Genomic DNA, 14,990 nt, shown 5'->3' with positions numbered 1-14,990 from the left:
ACCCGTCTCCCTGCCTTATTCTGTAAAGGGGACCCTGAGCCTGGAGACTTACGTTAAATAAACTGATGAGGGCTGGCTCTGAGTCCATGCTCTGCTGTGCACGGGAAGGCACCTGCCCCTAGGCAGTGGCTCCTGGGCCTGTTAGGTTCTATTATTTTATGAGATGAATTTTGTTGTATTCTCAGGGGCAACAGAAGCCCGTGTTTGTACAGGGAAATGGGGACAGGAAGCAGCCTGAGACACATTGTGAAGAAGTTCCTTTCTAAAATATTTTTTCAAATGTAGACAGAGGTGAATTAGAGAGCCTGGGAGTGTCCTGGGTCCACACCCACAGGGCTAGCTTCCTACGTAAGAGATGACACTGGGCTCTGATCCTGATGCAAGGATCAAGGTAAACTCAAGACCTTTTGGACTCTCAGGGGGTGCTGTCATTTCTTCTTGTCTCTGACACTCGGCCAGGTAATGAAAGTTGCATGGGATGGCGATAAAGTACAACAGATACAGTCCTCTGGTGTTCACCCCACCTTGCCATATCAGGTGACCAGCCTTCCCAGTGAGGCCATCCACGGACTCAGCCTCTTATTCTTGGGCTCAGTTGAAACAAAGGCCTGGCTTTGGGTTCACGAACTGCATAGCTCAGACAGGTGTGCATTCTGTCCCTCAGGTGACATCACTGTAGCCCGATGAGGACGGCCTCTGGGTAGGAAGAAAATGTCAGGTTACTACTTTCCCTCTCACGGAATTCAGCCGCAACAAGTTGAGCTCGCCTCAGTCCCCTGAACGCAAGTCACTTAGGAGAGAAAAAGTGGGAAATTTTACCATAACAAAAATGATGGCTGCCTCGTGTCAACACAATGTAAAGCCATACCTCCTTTTAGAACCCAGAGAGCAATAGCACCATGACCACAAATAAACGGCCATTTTCAAAGTGTCCCTTGGTTAATTCAGAGACTAACCAAAGGGGAACCAGTTCTTCAGCAGCAGGAATCTCCTCCTCGACACGGAATGTCCACTCACCCTGAAGTCCCCGGTGATGCAGCCTGATCCCATCAGGGGACTTCCTCCCAGTGCAAGGGCAGGGCCATTTTGTTGCTGTACAAACAGTTTGCAGAGGGCAGTGCACCTGGAGGCCTGAGAGGAGCTGGGGGAAGGGTGACAGGATGTGGGCCAGGGTCAGCACAGAGGTAGAACATGCATTTGTATCTTGGACATACTTTAAAAGTAAAGACACCAGGGTTGACAGATGCAGTTGAAGAGGGAACAGAGAAGAGCTAAAGTGTGGTTGGATAGAATGGCCACCCACTGCCACCACATTCCCGATTAGGAAGTGAGCGCTGCCCCTTTGTTGGCCTAGCTGAAGCCTGTGACTGTCACTTTCTGACCATGAAGCTCAGTTAGGAGCCATGGGCGCTGTGTTCCCTTCTGGCTTGTTGAAGCTTATGTTCATGTCTTAGATAATGATATAGTCACTTGCTGGGCCAATAAGGAAACAAACATTTTTATTACACAAAGTAACGGGTTGCACTATAATAATTTAAAATGTGCATCATTGTATCTCCTTGTATTCGACCCTCTCTCTGCCTCCCTTACCTCTCCTCTCCCCTTTCTCTTTCATGTCATATAACATACATACCTACAGTTAAATCTAGACTCCATGGAGAAACACGGGGTATTTTGTTGTTTTTCTATCCCCATTATCCTCTTACCACTTTCTGTCCCTCTAAGTCCCACCCCCCACAATCTTTTAATGTCACGTGAGAGAAAACACATGACATTTCTCTCTCTGAATCTGGCCTGTTTTGCTTGGTATGGTGATCTGCAGTTTTATCCATTCCTCTATAAATAACATTTCACTTTTTAAAAACTGACTAACCCCCCATTATTAACTACCTTGTTTTCTCTACTTACCTGTTGGTGGGCATCTAGGCCTGCTTCATATCTTGACTACTGTGAATGGTCCAGCAGTAAACAGAAATGTGTAGGTGTCCCTGAGGTCTGCTCACTTAGGTAAACAGCTTTTAAATTTTTTCATAGGCAGTCGTTCTGATTATGACCTAAATGACATTCTATAACATTTACTTCTTCATTTCTGTAACAAAACACTTGACAGAAGCCATCAAGGAGTGGGGGTCTGTTTTAGCTTATACAGTCCATCATGTCAGGGAAGCTGCTGCTTACGGGGCTTGGGACAGTTGGCCATGTTGCACCTGCAGTCAGGCAGCTGTGAGAGATGAATCTGCATTGTGCCCTGAGCCCCAGCCTATAGGACAACATCAAAACAATCATTCACCATGATCAAGTAGGCTTAATCCCAGGGATGCAGGGATGGTTCAATATATGGAAATCCATCAACGTAATTCGCTATATGAACAAACTAAACGGAAAAAAAAAACACATCATCATCTCATTATATGCAGAAAAAGCATTTGACAAACACCCCTTCATGTCAAAAATTTTGGAAAGATCAGGAATTCAAAACTGTAAATTGCTTTTATTATGTTTAGGTATGAGCCTTGAATTCCTGATATCACTATTTGCAGATGATATGATAATATACTTGTGACCCTAAAAATTCCACCAGAGAACTCCTACAACTTCAGAAAAGTGGCTGGATATAAAATTAACTCAAAACAAATCAGTAGACTTCCTCTACTCAAGAATAAACAGGCTAAGAAAGAAATCAGGGAAACGACACCCTTCATAATAGTCACAAATAATATACAATATAAAATATCTTAATGTTAAAATATGAAGGAATTTGCCACCAAGCCTGAAGATCTGAGTCCCATCCTCAGAACTCATATGGTGGTCATCTCTCTATATCTATATATATTGAGACAGAGTCTCTCTGTGTAGCCCTGGCAGTCTCAGAACTCACTATGTGGACCAGGGTGGTCTTGAATACAAAATAATCCACCTGCCTCTGCCTCCTGAGTGCGGGGATTAAAGGTATTCACCACCATCCCTGGAGACCTAAAATGTTGTTTTAATTAATTCATTGACAAAAGTAGGGGGAAAGCCAAGGGAGAACAAGAATGCAGTGAAGGTGCGCTTATTTGCTAGAGAAGGAGCCTACAAATTTGTGTAAATTTGATGGAGCAAGATAGAGAGGATTAAGTATGCTGTTTAACGATAACCATCAGAAGAACTCAATTAAGAGTGCCATTAAAAAGACGAAGGAAGAAGATTGGGAAGAGAAGTGGGAAGAGCGGCAGGTGTGCTGATGTCCTCATACTTCCTGCCGAAGACTCAGCAAATGCCGAGATGGAGAAAGCACAAATTAGATATGTGAGGATGGATCATGGAGCTGTGGCGATAATCACAAGAAGTCGAAAGTCATGGAGTTCAAAGTTCAACAAATTCAAATAGTTCAAAGAGGTCATTTCCCAAAAGTGAATACGGGAATTATATTTTGTACCTTTATGCTATTTGGACTTTAAATATCAGTTACTAAAAATAGTGGCGGCTTAAGAGTCTCCTAAGGGCTCGTGGTAATCAAAGGCTTGCTCTGCAAAGGGGCAGCATTGGGAGGTAGTCTTTAAGAAGGTGGGCTTAATGAGTATTGAGAATGTAAGGCTGCCCGTGTCACCCCTTTGGTGGTTCTTGTTTTATCCCTTTGGGGTGTGGAAGAGAGAGAGAGAGAGAGAGAGAGAGAGAGAGAGAGAGAGAGAGAGAGAGAGAGAGAGAGAGAGAGATTATGAAAGAACCAAGCCTAGCTCTTTCCATCCTCTTGGCTGCCTGTTTCAGATGTAGCCACTTGCTCCTACATAGGCTCCTATCATGGGTCTCCCCCCTCTACCTCTGTAGCTACCTCTTCTTAGAATTCTTTGTGTGTGTGTGGTGCTGGAGATTAAACCTGGGGGTTCTTGTTCACATGCTCTGCCACTGACCATTGTGTTTTGGGGACAGGGTTTGCTCCATAACCTCAAGCTCACGTTATACTCACTGTGTATCCCAGACTGTTCTCAAAACTTGGCCTTCCTGCTTCTACCTCTTTAGGCTGGGATTGTAGGCGTGAAGAATCATTCTCAATCCATCTCGTATTTCTTACTTCAATATCTCTGTGCTAATAAACTTGTTTGTTCATAAGCAGCCCATGCCGGGTATTTTATTATAGTCACTAAAAGCTAAAGAGCCCTCATGAATGAATGAATGAATGTGTGAATAGATGATGGATGGATCAATACATTGGGATATTTTGGGAGTAGGGGAAATGAAAAGTGTTGTTCATGAGAGAGAGAGAGAGACAGAGAGAGAGAGAGAGAGAGAGAGAGAGAGAGAGAGAGAGAGAGAGAGAGAGAGGGAGAGGAGGGGATATGTTTGGTGGATGTGTGATAAGGTGTGGGGAAAGGGGTTGCCTCCGTGGGCCCATGCTGAGGCATTCTGTCCTCTTGACGGACCAACCACATGACAGTATAGTATAGAATAGAGTGTATTCGGGGCATGGGGAGGGGAGTGAAGAGGGTAGTAGAGGCAGAGAAAGGCAGAGGGAGAGGAGAGAGGAGAGAGGAGAGAAGTAGAGGCTGACCATGAGCATGTGGAGAGAGGGGGGGGGAAAGGAATGGGGAGAGAGGGGGAAGGGGCGAGGGGACAGAGTGGGAGCAAGAAGGCAAGAGCAAGAGAGAGAGGAGGGGTCAAAAAGGGGTCCCCTTTTATAGGGAGTCAGGCATACCTGCCTGTTGCCAGGTAACGGTGGGGTGGAGCTTAGACAAAATGCTAACAAAAAATATTCCCTGGTAACACTGTGGTCAAAGAGAACATTTCATCTGATAAGTTCTCCATTGTAACATCAAGCTGTTGTGACCAAGAAGATTTTTGTCTTCTACTGGCTGGTTTTCATGATCCTACAGGATGTAATGCATGATACTGAAGGGGAAAAGTTACCAGACTCACCCCACTGTGACCCCTAAAACTACAACCGGCCTGTTGGTAAAGTAATGGCACAAATATTATGGGAGTGACCAAATGCTTTCTGTTTGCATCTAAAGCCCACTCCATGAGATGGAATGTATACCTGGCACTCTTTTTTTTTTTCTTTTTTTCGGAGCTGGGGACCGAGCAGGGCCTTGCACTTCCTAGGCAAGCGCTCTACTGCTGAGCTAAATCCCCAACCCCCTACCTGGCACTCTTAAGGGGACAAGAACCTGTGGCTAGATAGGTCATAGGCTGTGGAGAGAATCCAGGACTATTACTCTGCTAAATAAACATCATATTAGGATGACTCCTAATGACATTGATATACCCATAGTTCAGAGCATCTCTCAACCCTCATCAAGGGAGCTTCTCCTTGCAGTAGATGGCAGTTAACATAGAGACCCTTGATTGGTCAACATGCAGAGAATAAGATACTTGGAGTGCCCGATCCTAAATGGGACACATGCTTAACACAACCGTCCTCTTAAGGTTGAGGGATCTTCAACCCCAGATGCAGTTTAGGGAAACAATGGGTGATCTAGCAATTACCATCATCTAACAGAGGGGGCATTGGGCAGGAAGGAGTTCCAGAGGGATGCTCGGAAGGCAGCCAGGCAGGCATTTCAGCTGCAGCAGGACTGGCACAGGCAGTAGACCCCACATCCAAACTAGAGCCTCATTTCCTATAGCAGGGGGACAAACGAGATCACAAGGCTGCTCCATTTAGGCCTGAGACATGTGGCAGTGTGGCTGAGCGCTAGATCTAATTTGCTTTCACAACCACACCACCTTCATTTAATGGAGCTAGAAGGCATTTTTTAAAAAAACCCTTCTTTTAATAGAAACACAACACAGAATTCATTTTCCAAGTTGCTCTTTCTTTTTAAACATAAAATTGTTACACATTACTCTTTTCATGTAACTTTGACTTATTGGAAATTAAATTTTGTCTCATTGATTTTTTTTTCCTAACAATATAGCATTAGGTTCCTTGTCAAGGTTGAGGTAATATACAATAGAAGTCACAGAAGTTCGGCCCCACCACCTCCTTCCCCTGAGCTCTGAATAAATTGCTTTCGAATCTCCTCTTCATTATTTACTAGGCCTGACAAGTTGTGTTATTTAACAGCCTAAGGTTCATTTTCCAGTACTAAAAGGCAGAAGTACTTTTATTGATTCTCAAGGTTGCTATGAGGATTAATTGAGATAACTGTGTGAAAGTTCTAGGAACCTTGTATATAACCTGTAAATACTGGTACACAGACAATAAAACCACAGTCAATTGTGTCTTCCTGGTGAGACAGCATCCCCCACCCTTGTGTTCAGGAGAATCAGGGGAAAGTGGCTAGTGACTTACTGAGGCTGCATATATCAAAAGTGTCCCCTTTAACAAGGCTTGACATATGCAAATTGTGCAAAACACTGGATCACCAGATGGTGTATCTAGCATCCCCAGGGGTTTCTTGTTCCTTCCCACCTGCCTGTCTCTATACCTTTACTGTCCTGTCCCCAGACTGCCACCAAGCTGCCTTCTGAAACTACCCAGGGTTTCTCAGGACTGTGAAGAGTTTTTGCTGTGTTTGGTGGCACATTCTTAACAGCAATGCCATTCTCAAGTGTATTCTCACAGTCTAGGACTTCAGTCTGGCTTTGTCTGTTTTCCTGTGATTGAACTGAGTGCGTGGGATATTGAGAGAATTTTTACCAAGGTGAGATGCTCTTCTCTCAGAGGTCGTACATAATATTGACATGATGCAGACCTTGATCACTTGGTTAAGGTAGTACAAGCAAGATCTCTCGTGGAAAACTTACTTTTAATTATTTCTTCTAGATTTATTTTATGTGTGTGTATGAGTGTTCTGCCTGCATACATGATGCACACTGTGTGCATGCCCTGGTGCCTGTGGAGGTCAGAAGAAGGCACTGGATCCTTGAAATTGGAGTTAATTCCAATTGTGAGTCATTGGATGCTGTAATAACCTGGATCCCTCTGCTAGAGCAACAAGGGCTCTTAACCACTGAGCCATCTCCCTAGCTCCTGAAAAGTTAAATTTTAAAAAAGGTTTTTATGTACTTGTGTATGTGTTGAGTGTATGCATATACATGGATGTATGTGTCTCTGTGTGTGTGTGTGTGTGTGTGTGTGTGTGTGTGTGTGTGTAGGTGTATACCTGTGTGTGTATAGGCCAGAAGAGGGCATCAGATCCCTCAGATCTGGAATTTCAGATGCTTGTGGATTGTTAATAAGGGATGAGATCTGAACTCTGGCCCTCATCTCTATACAGCAAGCACTCCTAACCATTGAGCCACGTTTCCAGCTTGAAAATCTACTTAAAAAAAAAAACAAAAAAACCTCTTCTATATTCTATTCTTGGGACGTTCCAACCAATACTCAATGGAAAAAGAAGGAATTAGATTCTCTCCTACAAGGAGGAAGAACTACATGTATCATTTGGACAGCCCTACCAATAAGCTCACTCTTGTCTCCAATTACTTATTTACACATTCAGCGTCTGTATAGTGAGGGCTCGTGGATGTTCAATTTACTTTTAGGTTTACGTTTTAGGACAGTCTTGCTTAGATTTAGTAACACAGGTAGATATAGTCATACAGGATAATGACATGGCAATGAAAACCCCAAACGGACCCCTCACGTTTATGGCATATTGATTTTGGGGAAGTGTTTCATAGAATAGTATTTCTGGCAGACAGTACACAGCTAGAGAGCCATGTGTGGAAGAATGAAATGGAACCCTTGACTCTCACAGTCTACAAGAAGACTACATGGCGGGGCTAAGTCAATATGACTAGACTGTGTAGGTTAAGGAAGACGATGGCGCAGGGTCTAGAAACAGTGATGGATTGTAGGCGATGCTTAGGGAAGGGTGGAATGCTATTGAAGGGCCAACAAACGCATGTCTTGCTCCTGGTGCTCAAATCCCGGCTAAACTACCTTTTACCTGTTTGACCTGCTTGACTCAACTTCTCTGATTGTGCCTTATATGAAAAATATCATACTTGATGACATTTAGCTTATCGTGAAGTTTAAATGGAAAATTGTGAGCCACACTCCACAGGCAGATGTGTTTGGACACTTGCTCCCCAGCTGGGGATGCTGCTTAAAAGGTCGTGGAACCTGTAGGGGATGGAGTCTCATTGGAATAAAGAGATCATTGGGGGACGGAGGAGCGTGAGGTTTAATAGCCAAACACTACTTCCCATGGCCTTTGCTTGTGACAGCTGCTGTAATGTCACCAGTTGCTTCATGTTCTTACGAACATGTCCTCCCCACCACTCCCATGACATCCGTGACATCTGGCACTCTTTTTATACTGTGAGACCTAACAAGCCCTTCCTCCCTTAAGTGACTGCTTGTCAGGTGTGCTGTAGTAGCAACAAGAAAAGTTAGTGATGTATGCGTGAAGAACTTGCTGTGTAGTTTCAGCTTACTTAGGAGTTTTGACTGTCATTAAGGACAAGACTAATGTGAGCTATTATTAACCTTATCTTGATATTGCCATTATCATTGAGTGGAGATGTTATGTCTAAAGAGTAAAGGAAAGTGTGGTGGGGACTACAGGACACTACTTTTTGAATTAACTGACGGGAATTTTGGTACCAAAATTATCACGATCCAAAGCCATGGTCTAGGGAATACAAAATGGCTGCAGAGACCAAGGTCTGCTTATATCTGTGCTGGACAGACTCTGGGAAGAGGCACAGAAACCTCTAGAACTCTGACTCATGAACGAAACGTTAGCCATCCCCCCAGTCAGCAGCAGAGTATGATGAGATGGCCTGACCCTGCCTCTGAACTTCAAATCCTGTTTGCTCAACACAGCTGGCAGTGCCTACCTTCCCATCTGCTGGAGGGAGAGAGGAGTATAGATCCTGGTAGGTAACGCAGGTCTCTACTCAATATGCTCTTTCTTTAAGGAAAAAAAAAAAAACAGAGGCCAGGCTTTGTTTTGTTTGATAATTGCATATCAAGCTGTCACCCAGAGCTTAGGGAAGGATATGAACAAACTCATAAATTATCCAGTATTCAAAAGCAATCTTGATACTGCTATCAGGAGCCTCTTTATGCTCGGAGGAGCGTGCAGTATTTTGCAAAGGCAAACACTCCGAGGGAAATATCTTAATGAACCTAGGGTGCTTGGGTGACTGCAAAAGACAGCTGGTAGATCCCAAGAGTGACTCAAGGGGGAACATGAATGCACCTGCTAGGTGTTCCATTCACACTACAGTAGTGAGGCCTGGGATCATTTCACACTTACAAGAGGCTTCCCGTGGCAGCAGTGCATGTTGTTTGGCTTGGTTTGGTTATTCATTTTGCTTGTGTGTAAGGGTGGGGTGTGGTTTGAGAGGAGAGCGCCCACTTTGGGGGTGGGTATTCATGGAGACCAGAAGGGGCTCTGGAGCTGGAGTTAAGATAGCTGTGAGCCACCTAACATAGACACCTGGAACTGGACTCTGTTCTTCTGTGCGAGCTGCAAGAGTTCGAAACCGCTGAGCTATATCTATGGTCTTCTGCCTCAAGGATCACTATGCCCCGCTCACAGTGGAGCTTGAAGGGCAACTCAGGGAGTTATGACTTTTATTTATGTTTAAATATTTGTTTTATGTATGAGTGTGTATGTTTGTGTCAGTGACGGTGTGTGCGCACATACGTGTGGAGGTACTTGATGAGGCCAGAAGAGGGTGTCAGTTAGAGTTACAAGTTAGAGTTACAAGTGTGATCTGAACTCCAGTCCTGGTGGTTGAGCAGTGAGTGATCTTAGCCACCAAGCCATCCCTCCAGCTCCAGTTCCTGACGTCTGTGTTCACAACAGCATTCGGGCTGGTCTCTTCTTGTTTTCTCTCCTCCTCGTGGTTTATTCCATTGGCACTTTTAACTACAAGGTCAGGCACGTCTCAAATTGAGCCATTCTCAGCTGGCAGGGTCATGCCCTCATCTGTCTACCTACCCTTTGGTCAGCTCACAGCGACAGGCACCATCCAAAGGGTATAGGAAGCATGGTCCCTTCCTCACAGTAGTTCATGGGTTACAGCTGGAAACCGTAATCTCCAGTTTGCCTACCTGTGCCCTGCCCTCCCCAGGGACTTTGTCTCTACCTAACTCCAGCTTACTCTTCAAGCCCAGTCTCAAGAACTCCTCAGCCCAGCCTCTGCTGCCAGAAAGTCTCTCCTGCTTAGCTTTCAGGCCAAGGGGCTTTGGAACTCCAATACCTAGCCCAACAAACCACTGCCGTGCTACACGCTCGCTCTGGGTATCTGCTGAAGTAAAGGGGTTTCTTCAGTTCTCCATTGGGTTGAGATGAGTGCATTATTTACACAGGCTCTGCTGGGGGGGGGGGCTCTGCTTCTACCACCAGAGAGGAGGGGTCTTTGTAGGAACGGAAAACAAGCATCAGTCACTCCGGGATTTTTTGCTTTGTTTCTTTTGTTTGTTTGTTTTGTTTTTGTTTTCGTTTTTTGAGTCTGATTTAGTACATTTATCCAAGATGTTATGCAGCATCCCTTAGGGACAGCCACAGGGAGAGGGGTGTAGGGTGCCAGGCAGTGTCGACCAATGACTTGTAAGAACTCAGAGGGAAAGGTGGATCTTGCTGATGTCGCCGGTAAGGCTCCCATTTCCCCTGCAAGTCCTCACCTTTGTAATCAGCCCAGTTTCTCAATGAGCCATTTGGCAACTCTGCAGTTGCCAAATGCAGTCTTCTCAGCATCTTTTCCTTTCCCCAGCAACCCCTGAGGCTGATAGTAATTGGACCTTGAGGTTTCTGGGATAAGGGTGGATCTCCCACCTTGCTGTGCTGGAGCAGGAGCTGTGGGGGCTGGGACTGTAGGTGTCATGCTCTCAGCCAGATAACTGCCTGCCTCTTTTATACCTGTTGCTTAGTGACACCGAGGGACAGAGGCTTCGGATCTGCTTTCCTATTGGTCTGGTGGTGGTGTTGACAGTGGACCGGATCCCTGGCCCTGGGCTCTGTAAGACACCTGAGGAGATTGAGTTTCAAGCTACTGGCTCCTGAAAATACACATCCTTAACTCCTTGTGTCCCCTGAGACTGCCAGGGCCCAGAAGTGGCTGCCCGCTCCTATAGCAAGGCCAGAGTCTCTTCTGCCTGGCCGCTGTAGCAAGACAGCTTCCTTCTCGCCTCACTTCTTGTGTTTTCCTGTACGACAGCTTAAACAAACGGGTGGTAGTTTAAGTCATGAGAGTTGAGCCAGGACAGGCTGTCAGGAGACAGTTTGTTTTATCAATGTTAGGTTAAGATTGAAAGTCTTCCTGGGGTGGCCAGGAACCTGATTGCCAGGACCCACCCCTTTCTTGGATAGAGCTGGGGTCTGGTAGGAGAAGAGAGACATGGGAGGCTGAGGTGACTATAGGGATGTGACCAGGGTGAGAGTTAAGACACAGAGGAGTCTAAATGCATGCAAGGTGGCACCTGTGGGATCCTCGAGTGACCCCATGGCGTAAAGGGGCAGTGCCTTTAATGGAGGTCAGTTCTCTGCTTGGTGAGGGGCATCTGAGCTCTACCTCCTGCCTCTGTGCTTTCTGCCTCTGTCTCCTTCAGCTGAGAGAGAGGCTAAGAGTGAGATAAGCCAGGACAGCTGTGGTGAGGGATAGAAGATGCCCAGTTTGGGCTGGATCCTCCAAGTGCTCAGTTCTGTCTTTCTAACCCTGGTGCCACTTATAGAAAGCAGCAGGCCCCAGCCCCAGACAAAGCCCCACCTCTTACCCCTCACCCCTCATCTCTTCTCACCTGCCACCACTAACAGAGTTACTTGCTTCATAGCAGGGAAAGTGGAGGATCTTGCAGGGGTCCTCGGTTGAGTCAGGAGAAGGTACTGTTGGGAAATGTTTTCATCCCTTCTGTTGAGCCTGGCAGTCACCTACCTGAGCTCTCTGGCTCATACTCTGAGAGCATGCCTGAAGAGAATCTTAAGGTTGGTGACGATGTAGTCAGGGCGCTTGAGCAATTTCTTCAGGATTAACTAACTGACCTATATCTACACCAGCCAGCTCTTACACAAGAAGGGTTTGAAGTGGGGGAGAAGCTCCAGAAAGGACTCCATGACCAGGGAGGCATGATCGGGTTCTAGTAACTCATAGGACCCACTGGAGCCCGTGTCCTGTCGTCTTTGTCTGAAGGGCACCAGTGAGTGGGAGGACTTTCTCTCCCAGGCTGTGATAGATCGCATTCACACAGTTCCACTCAGTTCTTGAGTCATCATCTCCCTGTCACAGCTGTCATTCCTCAGAAGATTTAGTGCAACTCTAACTTTTGTTTGCGTCTATGATCTGAGGAAAATGATCCTTTTATGTCCAGTGAAATTGCAAAGTGTCTCCTAAGAACATGGCGGTAATTTTGCTGTCGTTGGGTTCTTCTTCCCTTTGGACTATAAGAATCCATTGAAAACGTCAACTACAGGTGAGGTTTAGTTCTGGCTTTGGGTGTATTTCCAGAAAGAAGAGACGAATGCCATACGTCCAGATATGATGTGGATGTGTTGGATTTTGTTTGTTAGAAAGGAAGAAGGCTTGAGATAAACATGGTAAGATCCATCCTGGTGCAAAACAAACATAAAATACAAAACAAACAAAACTGCCCTCCACAAAAGGAACTCATCTAATTATATCTGCAACAACCTTATTTCCAAATTGAATCACATTCTAAAATGTTGGGGTTAGAACTTCAACATAGGAATTTGTGGAGAACAGAAACACAACAGAGACCTTCTCAGGAGCTCGTAACTTATTTGCTATTTCTTAAAATCAATGTGGCTCACTAAGGATCAATCTTGTCTATCTGATTACATTTCTTACTGTCAACAGGATGGGTAACCAACTCACCTGGAAATGAACAGAACCCAAAATGCTGCCCCCTAATGGCCACAACCGGAATCCATGGTTGGTTGTTGCATCATAATGAGGCTCAGCCTTCCAGGCTCTCTGAAATCCACATAGGAAGGAACTCCAAAGAAGTTAACCTCAAGTGGGTCCGTTTGACCTAAGGATCAAGAACTTGTTACTAGAATGGCAACTACGTGGGTCAGACAAAATACCAGAGAAAATCAGCGTGAAGGGAGAGAGATTTTTTTTTTTTTTTTGGCTCAGTTTTAAGGTTTCAACCTATAGGCAGTTGGCTTCATTATTTTCAGGCCTGTGGTGAGGCAGGTGGTCAGAGTGTGTACTAGAGGAGGCTGCTTACCTCACGGTGGTCAGAAAGTAACAAGGTCAAGAATGAGATACTGTCCCCCAAAGGGCACACCGCCAAGGACCTCTTTTCAGCTAGACCCCACCTCATAAGTTTCCATCTTGTCCCAAACCCATCAAACTAAAAAATCCACTCTCAGTGGATGGCTTCATTGATGAGCTCTGAACCCTCTTGATCCTAACACTTCCCAAAGCCCCACCTCTGAATACTGCAGCCCTGGGAACCAAGTCTTCAACCCAGGAGCCTCTGCGCGATGTTCCAGACACAGGCTGTAACAGCCACCACCCCACACCCACTGACGCTGCTCTCTGACTCTTTTGTAACTAAATCCCTGAAGCTGGGCAAACAATCTTCAATTTCCCTCGTACCACCGCGTTTCCACTTCCGCTTCGTTCCCAGGCTTCATTCGTACCTCTTCCCACACGTCTGCTTTGCCAGAAATAACAGTGCAAAGGAGTGTGGGTGGCAGGATCCCAGCACCGAAGCTTGGGCTTCCATTTCCCTCCATTGTTCACTGCAGCACTAGGCTGTCCTCAGGGCAGTTTTTCCAGATAAAGAAGGGCCTGGTTGACTGCCAGTGATCGGGCAGGTTCACAGCCCTGGCCTCCTGATGGGCATGCGGCGATTCCAACTCAGATGTGCTCTATCTCCTCTGCTTATCACTTGTCTTCAGCTGCCAAGAGATAGACAAAGGGGTAGAGAGGCAGCTCGGTGAGCCAAGCCTGGGGTATTCCCCGGGGGAGTTTAGAGGCTTCCAAACAGCCAAAAATGGCAGCCTCGCCGAGTCTCTCTAGACAGGGATTTCATTTCAGCAGCCTCGCCGAGTCTCTCTAGACAGGGATTTCATTTCAGTGTCTGCTATTTTAAAGAAGCAGGGACTCCGGGGCTCCCTGGAGGGATATGACATCTCCTTAGGGCTCTAACGGTAACAACGCACCCACTTTCTTCTTCAGACCTGCAATTTCTAAACCCCAGAATGTCAGAAAGACTCAAAGTATTCCAAGAACCTTGGCTTTGAAGGACTAGTCAGAAGTATTTCCACTTCTGTCAACCTTATTCAGTTTTGAAAGTAACCCCATGTTAAAACTAACACGGGCTGACTAACTCCAGATTGTTCTAATGCCAATCCCCAAGTTGACATTTGATATTTGTATTACAGTTTTGTTCCCCTGGGGGAAAATTGAGTGAAAATTATTTTTTTGCAACTTGTTATGAAATTAAGAGCTGCTTCAAAGGAAAAAGCTGTGGGGTTTTGTGTATTTTGTTGTGTTATCTTGGATGGACAAGATAGCAGCCAGGGAAGGAACGTGTCACCTGTCAGGTCCAAACTCTAAAAGGCAGTCCAAGTACCCACCCAGAAATGCGCTCAACCTGGACTATAGGAGGATTTCTGGAGGTTAGATAAAAGCCACCATTCCTCAGGAACTTGTAGAGCTGGTTTCTGGAAACCAAATGAAGTCATATCCCATTCCTCTGGCAGAAGGGACTTGTGGTACCTATTCGTATCAAAGCCCATGCTCGTGTGCAGGCTCCCTCAGTATCACACATACCTGGTATACAGAGTCCATACTAGCATCCCAGCTCTTCCTACCTCCTCCAGCCCCTGCTTCCCTCCCTGCAGCTGCTCCTGCTTCTTACAACCCGACCATCCCCACTATTCTCTGCTCTCGATACTCTAACTCGACTTTCTCTGTCCTCTGTCTCCTACTAATCTCCCCTCATTTGCAGATAGTCCTCACCCTGTCCAGTCTGCTGGCCATGTCTAGTCTACTTTCCCTCTGCTCTGGACTCTTCGAGATGCTTCTGGCTGTTTTCTCTCTCATATCTACAATAAAACCTTAACCATGCCATGTAA

The 14,990-nt window shown here is 45.8% G+C and overlaps 2 long non-coding RNA genes across 2 annotated transcripts in view; one reads left to right on the top strand and one right to left on the bottom strand.

The window, feature by feature from the left end:
• LOC148007798 (uncharacterized) overlaps positions 1 to 14,990 on the top strand; it is a 28,251-nt gene that overhangs the window by 2,414 nt on the left and 10,847 nt on the right. The window lies entirely within an intron of this gene.
• LOC102547978 (uncharacterized) lies at positions 252 to 13,422 on the bottom strand. Its single transcript, XR_015647443.1, has 3 exons — positions 13,335 to 13,422; positions 12,772 to 12,928; positions 252 to 696 (listed from the first exon to the last, which is right to left on the bottom strand). It is a non-coding gene; the product is annotated as an uncharacterized LOC102547978 (long non-coding RNA).

This window comes from Rattus norvegicus, chromosome 1 (assembly GCF_021556685.1).
Source record: "Rattus norvegicus strain SHRSP/BbbUtx chromosome 1, alternate assembly SHRSP_T2T, whole genome shotgun sequence".
In the NCBI taxonomy this organism is placed as follows: Eukaryota; Metazoa; Chordata; class Mammalia; order Rodentia; family Muridae; genus Rattus; species Rattus norvegicus.
The sequence above is the reverse complement of the archived record's forward strand: the minus strand, read 5'-3'. Positions and strand labels throughout refer to the sequence as shown.